We start from the raw sequence: 16,556 nt of genomic DNA on the forward strand, positions 1-16,556 counted from the left end.
GTGTTTTGAAAATCCACAAGAGCTTTAGCTGCCCACCAAGATACTTTATTATGTGATAAATATTGTTTCTTCACTCGAAGGGACAAAAGCAAATGATATTTTAATTAATTCTAGTGTCAGGAAATAAGAAATTCAAAGACAGACATCTTTGTAATTGGGGGATTTGGGTTATATTGCATCTTTTGAATCACTCTTTCTTTCTTTCTTTCTTTCTTTCTTTCTTTTTATACTCTTTTTTTTTTTTTTTTACTCTCTGTCTTTCTATCTCTGCCATAAAACTGAGCAGTTGATAATTCCTTAGCTCACCTTAGTGATTTAGTAGTCATAGATTTATCTTTTCTTCATTCCACATTTTACTGAGGCTTTCTTTCTTGGTTGTTGTTGTTGTTGTTGTTGTTGTTGTTTAACAAAACTTTACAAATTACTTTTGCATAGTGAGAGTTCTCTTCTAATAAAGATAAATAGCTAGTAAAACTAATAACACAGTGACCCCAAGTGGAAGTATATGTAATATTTGATACCTATAGCATCCACCTCTTGATTTAATAAAATTTCTAGAAATCTATTTTTTCTTCCTCCAACTCAATGGAGAAATACATTTTAAATAAAAAATGCATAATAAAAAACATGTTTTATTCTGTACCCCAAATCAATCAGCTGTCTGTAATGGGTAATATGTTTTATTTTTGGACCTCTAAATTTTGGTCCTATATTATCCTTTTTTTTGGAGTTTTCATTTTGGGGTCCCTTTCTTGGATTCTTTCAATGGCTATTTTACTCTCTGTTTCTAGAATGTTAGGCAAGTTTTCTTTGATGATTTCTTGAAAGATGCTGTCTAGGCTCTTTTTGTCATCATAGTTTCCAAGTACTGTAATATTTTTTAGATTGTCTCTCCTAGATCTATTTTCCAGATCATTTGTTTTTCCAATGAAGTATTTTATATTTTCTTCTAATTTTTTTTTCATTATTTGGTTTTGTTTCACTGATTCTTGATGTCTCATTGAGTCATTCACTTCCATTTGTTCAATTCTAATTTTTAGTGAATTGTTTTCTTCAGTTAGCTTTTTTACCTTCTTTTACATTTGACCAATTGCACTTTTAAATGAGTTATTTTGTTCATTGGATTTTTTTTTCCATTTCACCAATTCTGTTTTTCAAGTACTTGTTTTCTTTTTCCATTTTGCCACATTTGTTTCCTTTTAAAGACTCTCCCGCAAAGTTCTCATTTCCTTTCCTGATGTTTCTCACTTTCTTTTAAGATCTTTTAAAAATTCTTCTAAGAGAGCCTTTTGAGTTGGAGACCAACTCATATCACCCTTTAACACTTCATTTGTAGGCATTTTGCCTTTAGTGTTCTAAAGGTCTGTGGTCTATTCTTTACGTTTTTATAATAGCTATCTATGGTCAGAACTTTTTTGTCTTTTTTGCAAATTTTTAAAAGTTGAAGTCTGCTCCTAGGAAAAGGGAGATTGTCCCAAGTCCCACTTCCCTAGGACTGTTGCTTCCTTCCTGTGCTGATTGGGCATGGCCAAGTCCCACTTGTTATGTTCAGGGGCTCACTATTTGCCTTCTGTAATTCTGTTGGAAGTTTTTCAGCTAGTCTACTGATCCAGGACATAATAGTCAACTCTGTTATATTTTGACTAAAATCCTCCCACTAGATTCCCTGCACTGGGCCTGCCTACACTTCACCTGTTCTGAGCTATGTCACACACACAACCTGGCCCCCCAGCCCAAAAGACAGATCTTTCCTGAAGTCCTTCCAAGATATTTTCTGCTGGAAATTTGTTACACCTCAAATATTTGTGGATTCTGTCACTCCAAAATCCATTCAGAGGTTTGATCTGTTGTTTATTCTGAGGGAAGCCAGAAAAACCCAAGCAAAGTCCTATCTACTCTCTGCTATCTAAGCTCTGCCTTCCAACCCTCCCCTCCCCCATTTTCTTTTTTCTTTTATCTTTTTTGGGTATTAGATTTGCAGGGTATGGCTGGATCAAAGGTCACTGTCAAGTAAATCTTTTCAGAATGGTTGTATCTCAAAATAAATCCACAGAAATCATTAGCATTTTTATATATTACCAACAAAGTCTAGTAGCAAGAGATACAAAGAGAAATCCCATTTAAAATAAATGTGGATAATATAAAATATTTGAGAGTCTACCTGACAAGGCAAAGTCAGGAACTATATGAACACAACTACAAAACACTTTTTACACAAATAAAATCAGATCTAAACAATTGGAAGACTATCAAGTGCTCTTGTGTAGGTGAGAGGATATAATAAAAATGACAATACTACCTACATTTATCTATTTTTAATGCCATATTATTTAGTACCAATCAAACTCCTAAGAAATTATTTTACAGATCTAGAAAAAATAATAACAAAGTTGATCTGGAAGAAGGAAAGGTCAAAAATTTCAAGGAAATTAATTAAAAAATTGCCAATGAATATGATCTTAAACTATATTATAAAGCAGCAGTCATCAAAAACATTCAGTACTGGCTAAGTAGTAAAGCAGTGGAATAGGTTAGGTTCACAGGACAAAATGGTCCATGACTATAATAATCTAGTGTTCGACAAACCTAAAGCCCCCAGCTTTTGGGATAAGAACTCACTATTTGACAAAAACTGCGGGGAAAAGTGGAAACTAGTATGACAAAAACTAGGCATTTACCCACATCTAAAACCATATACCAAGATAATATCGAAATGGATCCATGATTTAGGCATAAAAAGTGATATTATAAGCAAATTAGAAGAACATAGGATACTTTACCTTTCAGATCTTGGAGAAGGAAGAAATTTGTGACCAAAGAAGAACTGGAGATCATTATTGATCACAAAATAGGTAATTTTGATTATATTAAGTTAAAAAGTTTTTGTATAAACAAAACTAATGCAGACAAGATGAGAAGGGAAGCAATAAACTGGGAAAACATTTTTACATTCAAAGATTCTGATAAAGGCCTCATTTCTAAAATATATAGAGAATTGACTCAAATTTATAAGACTTCAAGCCATTCTCCAATTGATAAATGGTCAAAAGATATGAACAGACACTTTTCAGATGAAGAAATTAAAACCATTTCTAGTCATATGAAAAAGTGCTTTAAGTCTCTATTGATCAGAGAAATGTGAATTAAGAAAACTCTGAGATAATACTACACACTTCTCAGATTGGAAAGATGACAGGAAAAGATAATGATGAATGTTGGAAGGATGTGGAAAAACTAGAACACTGACACATTGTTAGTGGAGAGCATTCTGGAGAGCAATTTGGAACTATGTGCAAAGGTCTATCAAACTGTGAATACCCTTTGATCCAGCAGTATTTCTACTGAGCTTGTATCCCAAAGAGATCATAAGGAGGGAAAAGGACCCACATGTGCAAAAATGTTTATGGCAGCCCTTTTTGTAGTGCCAAGAAACTGGAAACTGAATGGATGCCCATCAATTGGAAAATAGCTGAATAAAGTATGGGTATATATATATATATATATATATATATATATATATATATATATATATATATATATATATATATATATAGTATATGATATATATGGTATAAGAAATGAAATATTATTGTTGTCTAAGAAACCATCAACAAGACAATTTCAGAGAGACCTGGAGAGATTTACATGAACTGATATTAAGTGAAATGAGCAGAGCCAGGAGATTATTGTGCACAGTAACAACAAGATTATATAATGATCAATTCTGATGGACATTTCTCTTCAACAATGAGATGATTCAGACCAGTTTCAATGATCTTGTGATCTATACCAGTTTCAATGATCTATACTCAGAGAGAAGACTGTGGGAACAGAACATGATCACGACATAATATTTTCACTCTTTTTGTTATTGTTTGCTTACATTTTATTTTTTTTTCCTTGTTTGATTCAATTTTTCTTGTGCAGCAAGATAATTGTATAAATATGTATGCATCTATTGGATTTAACATATATTTCTACCATGTTTGACATATATTGGACTATTTGCCATCTAAGGGAAGGGATTACGGAAGGGGGTGTGGAATTGTAACACAAGATTTTGTAAGGGTTAATGCTAAACTATTATCCATGCATATGTTTTAAAAATAAAAAGCTTTTTTAAAAATTTAAAAAATTATCTACTCTGGGAAAAAAAAAGAATATCCTTTCACAAATCCATTAGCAATCATCAATGTGCCTGTTTTCCCATAGCCTCTCCAACTTTTTCATTTTTTGTTTTTTGATCTTTGGGACTCTTAAGCCCCAAATCTTGCACTCTGATAAGTATTAAGATGGAATCTCAGAATTACTTTAATAGGAATTTCTCTTAGTTACTAGTGATATGGAGAATTTTTTTCATATATTTGTAGGTATCCTGGATTTCTTTCTCTCGAGAACTGCCTGTTTTTCTCCTGAAATTATTTACAGATTAAGAAATGGCTTTTTCCTATAAATTTGTTTAAGTTCCTCATGTATCTTAGAAGTAGGACTTTTATCAAGCTTGCTGCAAATATTTCCCCTAATCAATTAATTCCCTTTTATTAATGTTACTAGATATGTTTGTGCAAAACCTTTTTTTCATTTTATGTAATCAAAATTGCCCAATATATCTTCTGTTTGGTCATGAGTTTTTCTCCTACCTTCCAATCAGGAACAATTTTTTGCATGTGTTTATAATGTAACTTTTTATATCTCCATATCCATTTGGAACTAATCTTTGTATAAAGTGTGAGATATCGGTCCTATCTAATTTCTTCTGTCCTACTGTCCAGATTTCCCAAATAGGCAAATTGTCAAATAGTAATTCCTTATCCCAGTAGTTAGAAATCACCTGAAGATCTAAAGTAAAACTTCTAGAACTTGATGAGAAAGTTTAAAAAAAGTACCAAAAAAAAAAAAAAACACTTCTATGTGAAGACAAAAAGAGGCTTGTCTGCTTTAGCTGACAATTGTTAATTTTAATATTAATTTAAATTTTAAATTTTAATTTCAATTTTAAAAGCTCTGATGTGATTTAGGAAAATAATTGCAACAAATGTTGGGGTTTGGACATGTGAAGAATCACAATGGCTATTCTCTTTGGCAAAAGATTTATTTATTTGTAAACAAAATGAAGAGATACAATAAACACCAGGAATGGTAAATATGAAATATATTTAGGAAAGGATATAGTTAGAAAGCAAAGGGATTTTTTTATAATTTTTTTCACAGCATATATGCATGAGTATTTTTTTAAATAACATTATCCCTTGTATTCATTTTTCCAAATTATCCCCTCCCTCCCTCTACTCCTTCCCCTTGATGACAGGCAATCCCATACATTTTACATATGTTACAGTATAACCTAGATACAATATATGTGTGTAAATACCATTTTCTTGTTGCACATTAAGTATTAGATTCCGAAGGTATAAGTATCCTGGGTAGATAGACAGTAGTGCTAATATTTTACATTCACTTCCCAGTGTTCCTTCTCTGGGTGTAGTTATTTTTGTCCATCATTGATCAACTGGAAGTGAGTTGGATCTTCTTTATGTTAAAGATATCCACTTCCATCAGAATACATCTTCATACAGCATTGAAGTGTACAGTGATCTTCTGGTTCTATTCATTTCACACAGCATCAGTTGATGTAAGTCTCTCCAAGCCTCTCTGTATTCCTCCTGCTGGTCATTTCTTACAGAGCAATAATATTCCATAACCTTCATATACCATAATTTACCCAACCATTCTCCAATTGATGGACATCCATTCATCTTCCAGTTTCTAGCTACTACAAAAAGAGCTGCCACAAACATTTTGGCACATACAGGTCCCTTTCCGCTCTTTAGTATTTCTTTGGGATATAAGCCCAGTAGCAGCAATGCTGGATCAAAGGGTATGCACAGTTTGATAACTTTTTGGGCATAGTTCCAAATTGCTCTCCAGAATGGCTGGATTCTTTCACAACTCTACCAACAATGTATTAGTGTCCCAGTTTTCCCACATCCCCTCCAACATTCATCATTATTTGTTCCTGTCATCTTAGCCAATCTGACAGGTGTGTAGTAGTATCGCAGAGTTGTCTTAATTTGCATTTCTCTGATCAGTAGTGATTTGGAACACTCTTTCATATGAGTGGATATAATTTCAATTTCATCATTTGAGAATTGTCTATTCATATCATTTGACCATTTATCAATTGGAGAATGGTTTGATTTCTTATAAATTAGGATCAATTCTCTATATATTTTGGAAATGAGACCTTTATCAGAACCTTTAACTTTAAAAATATTTTCCCAATTTGTTACTTCCCTTCTAATCTTGTTTGCATTAGTATTGTTTGTACAGAAACTTTTTAGTTTGATGTACTCAAAATCTTCTATTTTGTGATCAATAATGATCTCTAGTTCTCCTCTGGTCATAAATTCCTTCCTCCTCCACAGGCCTGAGAGGTAGACTATCCTCTGTTCCTCTAATCTATTTATTATCTCACTCTTTATGCCTAAATCATGGACCCATTTTGATCTTATCTTGGTATATGGTGTTAAGTGTGGATCCATATCTAATTTCTGCCATACTAATTTCCAGTTTTCCCAACAGTTTTTTCCAAATAATGAATTTTTATCCCTAATGTTGGTATCTTTGGGTTTGTCAAAGACTAGATAAGCAAAAATTAACTGGAAAGGACAAGTTCCTTAGTGGAACTCACAATTAACTAGCAAAAAAGGAATACTCCTTGAGGTGGGAACTGCCAAGCTAAATCCATAGAGGTATTTAGTATCCTAAAAGAGTTAGCTATAGGAAGGAGAAAAACACCATGAGGTATGATGTAGGAGAGAGGAAAAACACCATGAGTCAGAACACTGTGGCAGGCTTAACCCAAAAGGAGTTCAGCCAAAATGTCATAGGCCACAGATAGATTTATAAGGAGAATTTAATCTTGGGGGTTGACATAACTTGGATTTTTGACTGGACATAGCAAGATGGGACTATTCAAGACCTCCATAGAAATTAAACTGATCCCCATCAGTGCTCTTCTGTGATTTCCTCAGGGAGTAATTTTTACCAGTACTTTGAACTCTCTCTGCCAATCCTACTTAGTAACCTAGGACCTCATCAGCTCAGCAGTGAATTAACCCAGAAGCAGAGATATGGTGTATTCCAAGCAGAGAGATGACTTTTCTAGTGGCTGGGCCATATCTAGAGGTAAATATGATGAAAGAAATTTTGTAGCAACTGCTAAATTTGAACTTATTCTTCCCAGGACCAACATGGTAGAGGATAGTATGTGCTCATTTTTGGAATACACACAAACATGAGTTTTGTCTTATCAGTAAATATACCCTTGTAAATTTAATTAATGTTACTTGTCTGTTACAGCAACCTGCTAGTGGCTGTTGGGGATCTAATTCTGTCCCGCAGAATAAATCCCTTCATGTGAGAGCATGATAATGATAGAAGAAGACTTAGAGGCAGTTGCATTCTCTGACCTCTATCTTCTTACCTCTTGTCTCAGATTTATTTCATTCCCAATTCACAAGCAACATCTGTGTCAGTAAAGACTGATTTGCAATTCCTTATGAATTCACAGCTAAGGGGACTTTCAGAGAACCATCCTTTAATGGTACAATTCCCATAACCTTTTACAGGCTTTCTGGGTTTCATACTTAGGCATGGTCCTTAACACTTGTAAACGATATATCAATGGACAAATTGATATCAGGGCTGCTAATGACTGGTTAGAAGACATTGAGGATTTGGTAAAGAATGGATTGATATTGAAGAGAATATACCAGATGGAAGCTCAAGGATTGATTGGCCCATTATCAAAGATAATAGTATCTGAGGTATGGTCCAAACTCAGGTCTCTTGACCTCATCCTGTGCTCTATCCCACTATACTATCCTTGCTTTTGAGATTTTTAACTTTTTCATGCTGAGAGAGAGGCTTGAAGCACCACTAGACAGCTTGGCCACAAGAAGGTTTGTGTTCAAAGGAAATATGACATGCTGGACAATACAATAGGTTTGGTCAGAATATAATAGGTATATATGTAAGGACATTATAAACTATGCTATGTCTTCTAAAAGCAGAATTATAGAACATATTTCTCTATTGATGACTGAACAAATTACTGATTGGGCTAAATACAGTGCATACACCTTCCTCCTCACAAAAATCTATCTCACATACAACTTGAACATGCCTCAAATTAGTTTATTTTACATTGTATCCCTATTTTACATTTTATATAATATGTATACTATTATATACATATTTATACATTGTATATCCCTTTCTTCTTTCCAGAAAAATCTTATTTTAGGGATCTAGCTTCAGGAGCAACATATATTTTGGATTAATTCAGTAATTCATGTAACTTTATAGACTTTTGTAAATCTTTTCACATTTTATAGATTCCAAAGTTCTCTCTACTGAAATGTCATAACTCCAGATATCTTGATGAATTGGAATCTAAGGCTAAAACAAACACAATGTAAATTAATAGTTTTTTAACAGGTATAGCTGTCAAATAGCTAGAGACTGAGGCAAAGAATTTTTGTGTAAAAGACATAATACCATTATCTTCAAATTCCCTTACATCCCATATCCTGTTTGTCCATGAAGTTATGACCAGGAGAGTTATCTCAAGTTTCTCTATCTCTATAAATTTAGAACTAATTAACCATATACTTGAATTTTAGAATATGGTATATTATGAACTGAAATTGATCCCTATCATCTGAGTTCATCACTGGGATTTGGAGACTGACAAAGAATTCATCTAGGAAAGGGGTTTTTGACTTTGTTAGAGTCTGTGAATCAAATGAAATGTATAGGCTATTTTATAGATAAATAATTTTTTTTATTTTTATTACCTCTTATCTAATCTGATTAAATTTTTACAAATAAATAGTTCAGCAAGAGATGAATCATCAATGTCACAACCAGTGATGTGACAAATGGCAAAGAATAAATAGATGGGAGTAATAAGCTGAGCAATCTGATTGATGAAAATAAATGCATTCATTTTCTCCTGCCAAGGTAGGTGAGAGAATAGGCCATTCACATAAAAGCAGGGGGGGTAAAAATGAAACATACTAACTACTTGAGATCCTGACTAAAGAATAGACAGATTGCTCTCATAGCAACCCCTGGGGGAAGATAAGCCACATTATAATATGAATAAATGCCAAGTCCTTCACTTAGGCTCAAGAAATCAAAAGCTTGAGTATAAAGTTTGGGAAACCTGGTTTGAAAGAAGTTCAAGTGCAAATAGAGTTAGAGGTTTTAGAATCATAGATTAAGCAATAAAAGAGAATTTGCAAGTCATCAAATTTAAACTCTTCCCTTTACAGATGGGAAAGCAAAGGCCCTGAGAGGTTCAGTCTACTACAGAAGTGTGACATAGGAGAATAATGCCACCAGATGTTATATTAATAGAAACATACTCTCTCAAGAGATATTACAAGAGATATTATAATTTCACCAAATTTTGCTCTGGACAGACTCTGGAATAGTGCTTTCTTGGAATATATTTAGAAAGGAAAATTGATACCTTGCCACATAGAGAAATGTGGCCAAAATGGTGAAGAAAGAGAAATTTGAGGTGACAGGAAGTGAGAATGGGAGAAGGCATAATAGCTGACTTCAGTGATTTTAAGAGTTGATATAAAGGAATGATCAAACATTGAGTGTCTAAAAAGACAGAACTAGAACGAACAGTTCTTTTCCTGCACTTTGAGCTGCTCTGCAGTGGAATGGTGTATCTTCTAAGGTCATGAGCTTTCCCCTCTGGAGAGTTTAATTTGAACAGGGTGTGGATTTCTATCTGTTTGGGATGTTATAGGGGAGAATCTTGAGTTAGGATGGGAGATTAAGGGAGTCTTAAAGCCCTTCCAACATTAATAATTTGGACTAAATAAATATAATGGATATGAAAGCATTTCAGAAGGCATATAATTAGATACAGATTATGGAAGAATGAGGAAATGAGGAAAAATAAGGATTCTTCTGCTTTTTATCACACAATTTGAACATTCTTTTGAATATTTTGAGCCTCTAGATTTTTTTTTTGGAAGGATATAAAGGGGAAAGAACTACCTATCACAATAATATTAGCCCTTTGAATGACTTGCTTGCTTCAGAAATGTTGGCCTGGTGGATAGAGTCAGGAAAATCTGAGTTCAAATATGGCTTCATTCCAAGAGGCATCCTATAAACCCTGATTCCTCCTCACCCCCATTCACAATTTTCCATAGTGATCATGAAAACCAGTATTTCAACAATCCTTTAAATTAAAAAGCCTATTCCTGTATTGCCCCAGGGCCATATGCAATGATGAAAACAAACAGTCATAAGATCATTGTGGTTACTACAGGGACCTCAGGATAAACTGGAAATTGAGGGGACAGGGACTAGAAAGTATGCCATAAGAAAGACATTGAACTCCTGGACAGGACTGAGAAAGAGAATGTAATGTCCAGACTAGCTCTCTGGAGGACCTCAGGATTAGCCTGAGTCCTTGGTCTTAGTAGGAGGAGTGAAGGAGGCAGGAGAGCTACCACATGGCTGGTCAGAAATGGAGTCTGGCATCTTCTCCAGTGTCTGTGGCTGAGAGAGCATTCTCAGTTGTTCCAACACTTAAATACTTCAACATGATTACATCACTACACCATACTGAGCACGTGCTAGTTGTAGAACATTACATCATTACATCACATTAAATACCACACTAAGTATGTGATTAGCTAGAGAATCATTATCTCATCAATCATACCGAGCCTTATGCATACTTTTTCAGATTTCTGGCCCTCTACAAGAAAGGACTTTAATGTCTAGACCCAGTAGAGTTTAGCATTTCAACATTCCACCAAACAGCCTCTGCTTTTCATCTGGCATGTAGCATTCCATGTGTACCCACATCAAAGAAGGTGTGGGTTCTGATTTCCCCCCCCCCTTTTTGTTCTACCTCATTTTGAGAGCGTTGTGACCCACAGTTTGAGAAATATTACTTTCTTCTAAAGCTCGTGTCTCACATCCATCTGAACAAAATGCATCATTAAATTAGTTAATCTCCATAATAGAGCTCAGAATTTACTTATAGGTCCACAAACTAAACAAGATTTTGTTAAATCTGGTCATAGAAATCTGCATCTTTGTTTTTACCTTTTCCTGAGTTATTGCTGTTTTATATGAGTCTGATAGGTTGAACTTTACCTGGAGGCAAGTTAATGGTATAATAAATTTACAAACCCTCAGACATTATCTGATAAGTTTGTTCCAAACCACAATAATGCCTTTTACAGCAACAAATGGTCTAGGTAATGTTATTAGGAGTGGTAAATTGTTTGAGCTGTTTTCCTTATTAGTTTTAACTTCCTTTTTTCCTTCTGAGTTCATGTTTATAAAGAAGAAAATCACAGAATTACACTATTTGACCAAAACTGCTGGGAAAATTGGAAACTACTATGACAGAAACTAGGCATTGACCCACACCTAACACCATATACCAAGATAAAGTCAAAAATGGGTTCATGATCTAGACATAAAGTATGATATTATAAATAAATTAGAAGAACATAGGATAGTTTACCTCTCAGACCTGTAGAAGAGGAAGGAATTTGTGACCAAAGAAGAACTAGAGATCATTATTGATCACAAAATAGATAATTTTGATTATATTAAGTTAAAAAGGTTTTGTACAAACAAAACTAATACAGACAAGATTAGAAGGGAAGCAATAAACTGGGAAAACATTTTACATTCAAAAGTTCTAATAAAAGTCTCATTTCTAAAATATATATGGAATTGACTCAAATTTGTAATAAATCAAGCCATTCTCCAATTGATAAATGGTCAAAGGATATGAACAGACAATTTTCAAATGAAGAAATTGAAACTATTTCTAGTCATGTGAAAAGGTGCTCCAAATCACTATTGATCAGAGAAATGCAAATTAAGACAACTCTAAGGAACCACTACATACCTCTCAGATTGGCTAAGATGACAGGAAAAGATAATGACGAATGTTGGAGGAGATGTGGGAAAACTGGGACACTGATACATTGTCGGTGGAACTTTGCACTAATACAACTCTTCTGGAGAACAATTTGGAACTATGCCTAAAGAGTTATCAAACTGTGCACACCTTTAACCCAGCAGTATTTCTACTGAACTTATATCCCAAAGAAATCTTAAAGGAAAGAAAGGGACACAGATGTGCAAAAATGTTTGTGGCAGCCTTTTTTGTAGTGGCAAGAAACTGGAAATTGAGTGGATGCCCATCAATTGGAGAATGGCTGAATAAATTATGGCATATGAATTTTATAGAATATTATTGTTCTGTAAGAAATGATCAGGGGGCAGCTAGGTGGTGCAATAGATAGAGCAACAGCCTTGAATTCAGGAGGACCTGAGTTCAAATCTGGTCTCAGACACTTAACACTTCCTAGCTGTGTGACCCTGGGCAAATCACTTAACCCCAACCTCAAAAAAAAAAAAAAAAAAAAAAAAAAAAAAAGAAATGATCAGCAAGATATTTTCTAAGAGGCCTGGAAGGACTTACATGAACTGATGCTTAGTGAAATGAGTAGAACCAAGAGATCATTATACACAGCAACAACAGGACTATATAATGATCAATTTTGATGATCATGGCTCTCTTCAACAATGAGATGATACAAACCAGTTCTAATAAATCAGTAATGAAGAGAGTCATCTACACCCAGAGAGAGGACTATGGGAAAAGAATGTGAACCACAATATAGCATTTTCACTCTTTCTGTTATTGTTTGCTTGAATTTTTGTTTTCCTTCTCAGGTTTTTTTTTACTTTCTAGATCCTATTTTTCTTGTGCAGCGAGATAACTGTATAAATATATATACATATATTGGATTTAATGTATTTAACATATATTGGACTACCTGCCATCTGGGGAGGGGGTTAGGGGAGGGGAAAATTTGGAACAGAAGGTTTTTCAAGGGTCAGTGTTGAAAGATTACTCATGTATATGTTTTGTAAATAAAAAGCTATAATAAAATAAATTTTTAAAAAAGAAAATAAAATCACAGAATTATAGCACTCCAAAGCATACATGAACTTCATTTAATCCAAGAGAAACTTCTAATTTAAATATAAATTTATTTGTATTATGAATTTTTAAAATTCATTTTTAAAGGGCATTTCCATATACACAGGCAGTAATATGGGCAACAGATAGCATGCTGTTTCCAGAGTCAGGAAGTCTCCTCTTCCTGAGTTCCAATTTGGCCTCAGTCTGGCTTTGGGCAAATTATTTAACCCTGTTTGCCTCAATTGCTTTTTCTGTCAAATGAACTGGAGAAGGAAATGGAAAGCTATTCCAGCATCTTTGCCAAGAAAACTCCAAATGTGTAAACAAAAAGCTGATTGTGACTGAAGTGACTGAACAATTTCCATATACATAGTAGAAAAGAAAAAGATTGCAGATGAAACTACAGATCTCTATTGCATCAAGATTATTTTTCTTTTTAAGAATATAAATTCAACTAGTGATTTTAAAAACTGTCCTGCTTGTCTGTGCTTCTTTCTAACGTTCCTTCTTTTCTTGTTTCTGAAATATGTACCTTTTCTAAAACTTACCAATAAGTGGCCACACAGCCTCTGCTAAAAAACTAAAGAAATAACCAATAAGAAGGATTCTCTCACCTTTCAAGGCAGTCTCTACTTTACTTTTAAATGCTTCAAATTATTGAAAAGTTTCTCATTAACATCCAGTGGAAATTGACCTTTCTGTAAATTCCATTTCATTTGTTGATCTTGCCCTCTGGAGTCAAGCGGTGACACACTGGAAACCCTGGAGAATAGTAGTGTAGTTCAAAAGCAGCTATGTTCAGACTCAGCCAATGCAAGTGTCAATGGGCTCTGAGGGATGTCAAGAACCAATCAACTTTGCATTTATTAAGCTCTTATTATATGCCAGGCACAATATAAGTGATGGGGATACAAAGAAAGACAAGCACATGGTCCCAGCCATCAAGGAATTCATGGCTTAATGGTAGAGATCACATGTAAACAATTCTATATGAAGAGATGGAAGGAAATCTCAGATGGAAGACCATAATTGTAGCAAGAATGAGGGCAGCTTGTAGAAAGTAGAATTCAGTCTGATGCATGAAACAAACAAGGGAAACCAGGAGACAGAATTGAGAGAGAGCATCCCAAGCATGACATGATGGCCACTGAAAGGCTGTTGTGAGAGGAACAGTAATAAGTTCAATGCCCCCGGATCAGAAGAGAGGAATAAAGTTTATCAAAACTGAAAAGGCACCCAGGATGTAAAAGCCAAACAAGATTTTATTTTTGATTCTATTGGTAATAGAGTGGTAGGGTATGAAAGGCGTTTGGAAAAACTAGTTCCTCCAGTGTGAGGACTGTTAAGTCTTTTTAAGGATTTCTCATTCAACTTTGGTGTCCAACTGATTCACCCACTACTCACCTGTGGCTCCAAAAAGCTGTAGCATGCACAGTGGCAACATCCCAGTAAACCATTTCAGCAGATGGGCTACTAGGTTCGAGGTAGCAAGGAATCACAAACCCATTGGTAAACTGGGGGGAGGAGGTGTGGTATCTATTCTGAGTACATGAAACTCCTCCCTGCACAATGGGCAGAGGAGAACAATTTGTTCCAATGACCATAAAGACATTGAAGCAGGCACTGTGAAGCACTTAGACCTTGGTCAGACATAGAAGATACCAAGCTATAACCATTGTCTTCACTTTTGTCACTGGACTTCAATGACTCTGGAAGACAAAATGAGCCCCAAAACTTTGTGCAACTCTTTCTCACTTAAATACAGTTTATGTGTGAGACTCATCAATACTGTTTTTCCATTCTTATTTACCTCAAAGTCTGTCGTGACAGACAAGTGACAAAGCAGCAGATGTGGATACTCTGGCAACTACAGTCATAACTATGCACAGGTTGTACAAGTTGTCCCAGGACATTAGGATTGTCTTCTCAGTGGACTGAAACAGCAGTAGGATTCAACAATCTTTTGGGTATTGAGTAGCCTTTTTTAAGAATCACCTGCTTACCACCTGGCATGAGGAAGGGGCTAGAAAAGATATTCCCAAAATGGTCCACTTCACTTAACCCAACTTACCACAGCAGGAAGGAATCCTATGCTGTAGTCAAAATACATAGAAAATACAAAAAACTTTGTGGATATGTTTATGGACACCATGAATTTCAGTAGACCTGAAAGACAAACAGTTCTTGTGTGAAAACTCAGTGGATATACTATTCAAATAGTAGTCCTAAATAAAATAAGGCCAACAAATGAAGGCTAGCTTACCTAAATTGGAGCTAAATGTATGTTTTTCTGGAGTGGCCACAATGATGTGTCATGAAGCTGGGATAGGTTTGGCAATCTAATCAACAAATTGGTTTGTCTCATAAAAGGAGTGAATGATGGACTTAAGACAATGTGATTTTCACTTACAGGAAAGCACCATTGCCAACATCATCAGTGCATATATTTCTATCATGGTAAACTCTGATGAGGATAAAGAAAAATCCTGTATACCCCTTTTGTCAATATGCCAAAAAAAAAAAAAAAAAGAAAGGATCAACTTGTAATTCTGAATGACTTCAACACCAGAGAAGGCATAGACTAGCAAACATGGAGGGAATCCTTAGGAGGAAAGAAGTGGAAAATTTTGAGTATAATTCTATATATGAAACAAACTTTAATGGAATGAAAGACTTTCAATCAAGTCTTCTTCACTAACACTAAGAATTCACCCATTTCTCTTCAAGAGGGATTAATTTTCCATTTTTATTTTTGTTATGTTTTAATAATGTCTAATTCTTGGTGACCCCATTTGGTGTTTTCTTGGCAAAGATAATGGAGTAGGTTGTGATTTCTTTCTCCAACTCTTTTCACAGATGAGAAACTGAGGCAAGTAGGATTAATCTAGATTCAAAATTTGCATTCAACAAGAATAGTCTTAAAGAGAGTGGATACAAGTTCATTACTGCTCAGAATTTTGATTTTTTTTATTATTTTATTTTATTTTGTTAAAGCTTTTTATTTATAAGACATATGCATGGGTAATTTTTCAATATTGAGCCTTACAAAACCATCTGTTCCAAATTTTTCCATCCTTCCCCTCACTCCCTCCCCTAGATGACAGATAGTCCAATACATGTTAAATATGTTAAAGTATATGTTAAATCCAACATATGTATACATAATTATACAGTTATCTTGCTGCACAAGAAAAATCAGATCAAGAAGGAAGAAAAAAATGAGAAAGAAAATAAAATGCAAGCAAACAACAACAGAAAGAGTGAAAATGCTATGTTGTGGTCCACACTCAGCTTCCACAATCTTCTCCCTGGGTGTAGATGGCTCTCTTCATCACTGAACGATTGGAACTGGTTTGAATCATTTCATTGTTGAAGAGAGTCATGTCCATCAGAATTGAACATTGTATAGTCTTCTTGTTGCCGTGTATAATGATCTCCTGGTTCTGTTCATTTCACTTAGCATCAGTTCCTGTAAGTCTCTCCAAGCTTCTCTGAAATC

General features: G+C 34.6%; 1 long non-coding RNA gene across 1 annotated transcript in view; it reads right to left on the bottom strand.

Moving 5' to 3' along the window:
* LOC141546023 (uncharacterized) overlaps positions 1 to 14,571 on the bottom strand; it is a 75,433-nt gene extending 60,862 nt beyond the window's left edge. The window contains exons 1-2 of the long non-coding RNA XR_012483213.1: positions 14,462 to 14,571; positions 13,672 to 13,819 (exon numbers count right to left, since the gene is read on the bottom strand). This is a non-coding gene — a long non-coding RNA (uncharacterized LOC141546023). The remainder of the gene's footprint in view (positions 1 to 13,671; positions 13,820 to 14,461) is intronic.
* Positions 14,572 to 16,556: the final 1,985 nt, after the last annotated feature.

This window comes from Sminthopsis crassicaudata, chromosome 6 (assembly GCF_048593235.1).
Source record: "Sminthopsis crassicaudata isolate SCR6 chromosome 6, ASM4859323v1, whole genome shotgun sequence".
NCBI classification, from domain to species: Eukaryota; Metazoa; Chordata; class Mammalia; order Dasyuromorphia; family Dasyuridae; genus Sminthopsis; species Sminthopsis crassicaudata.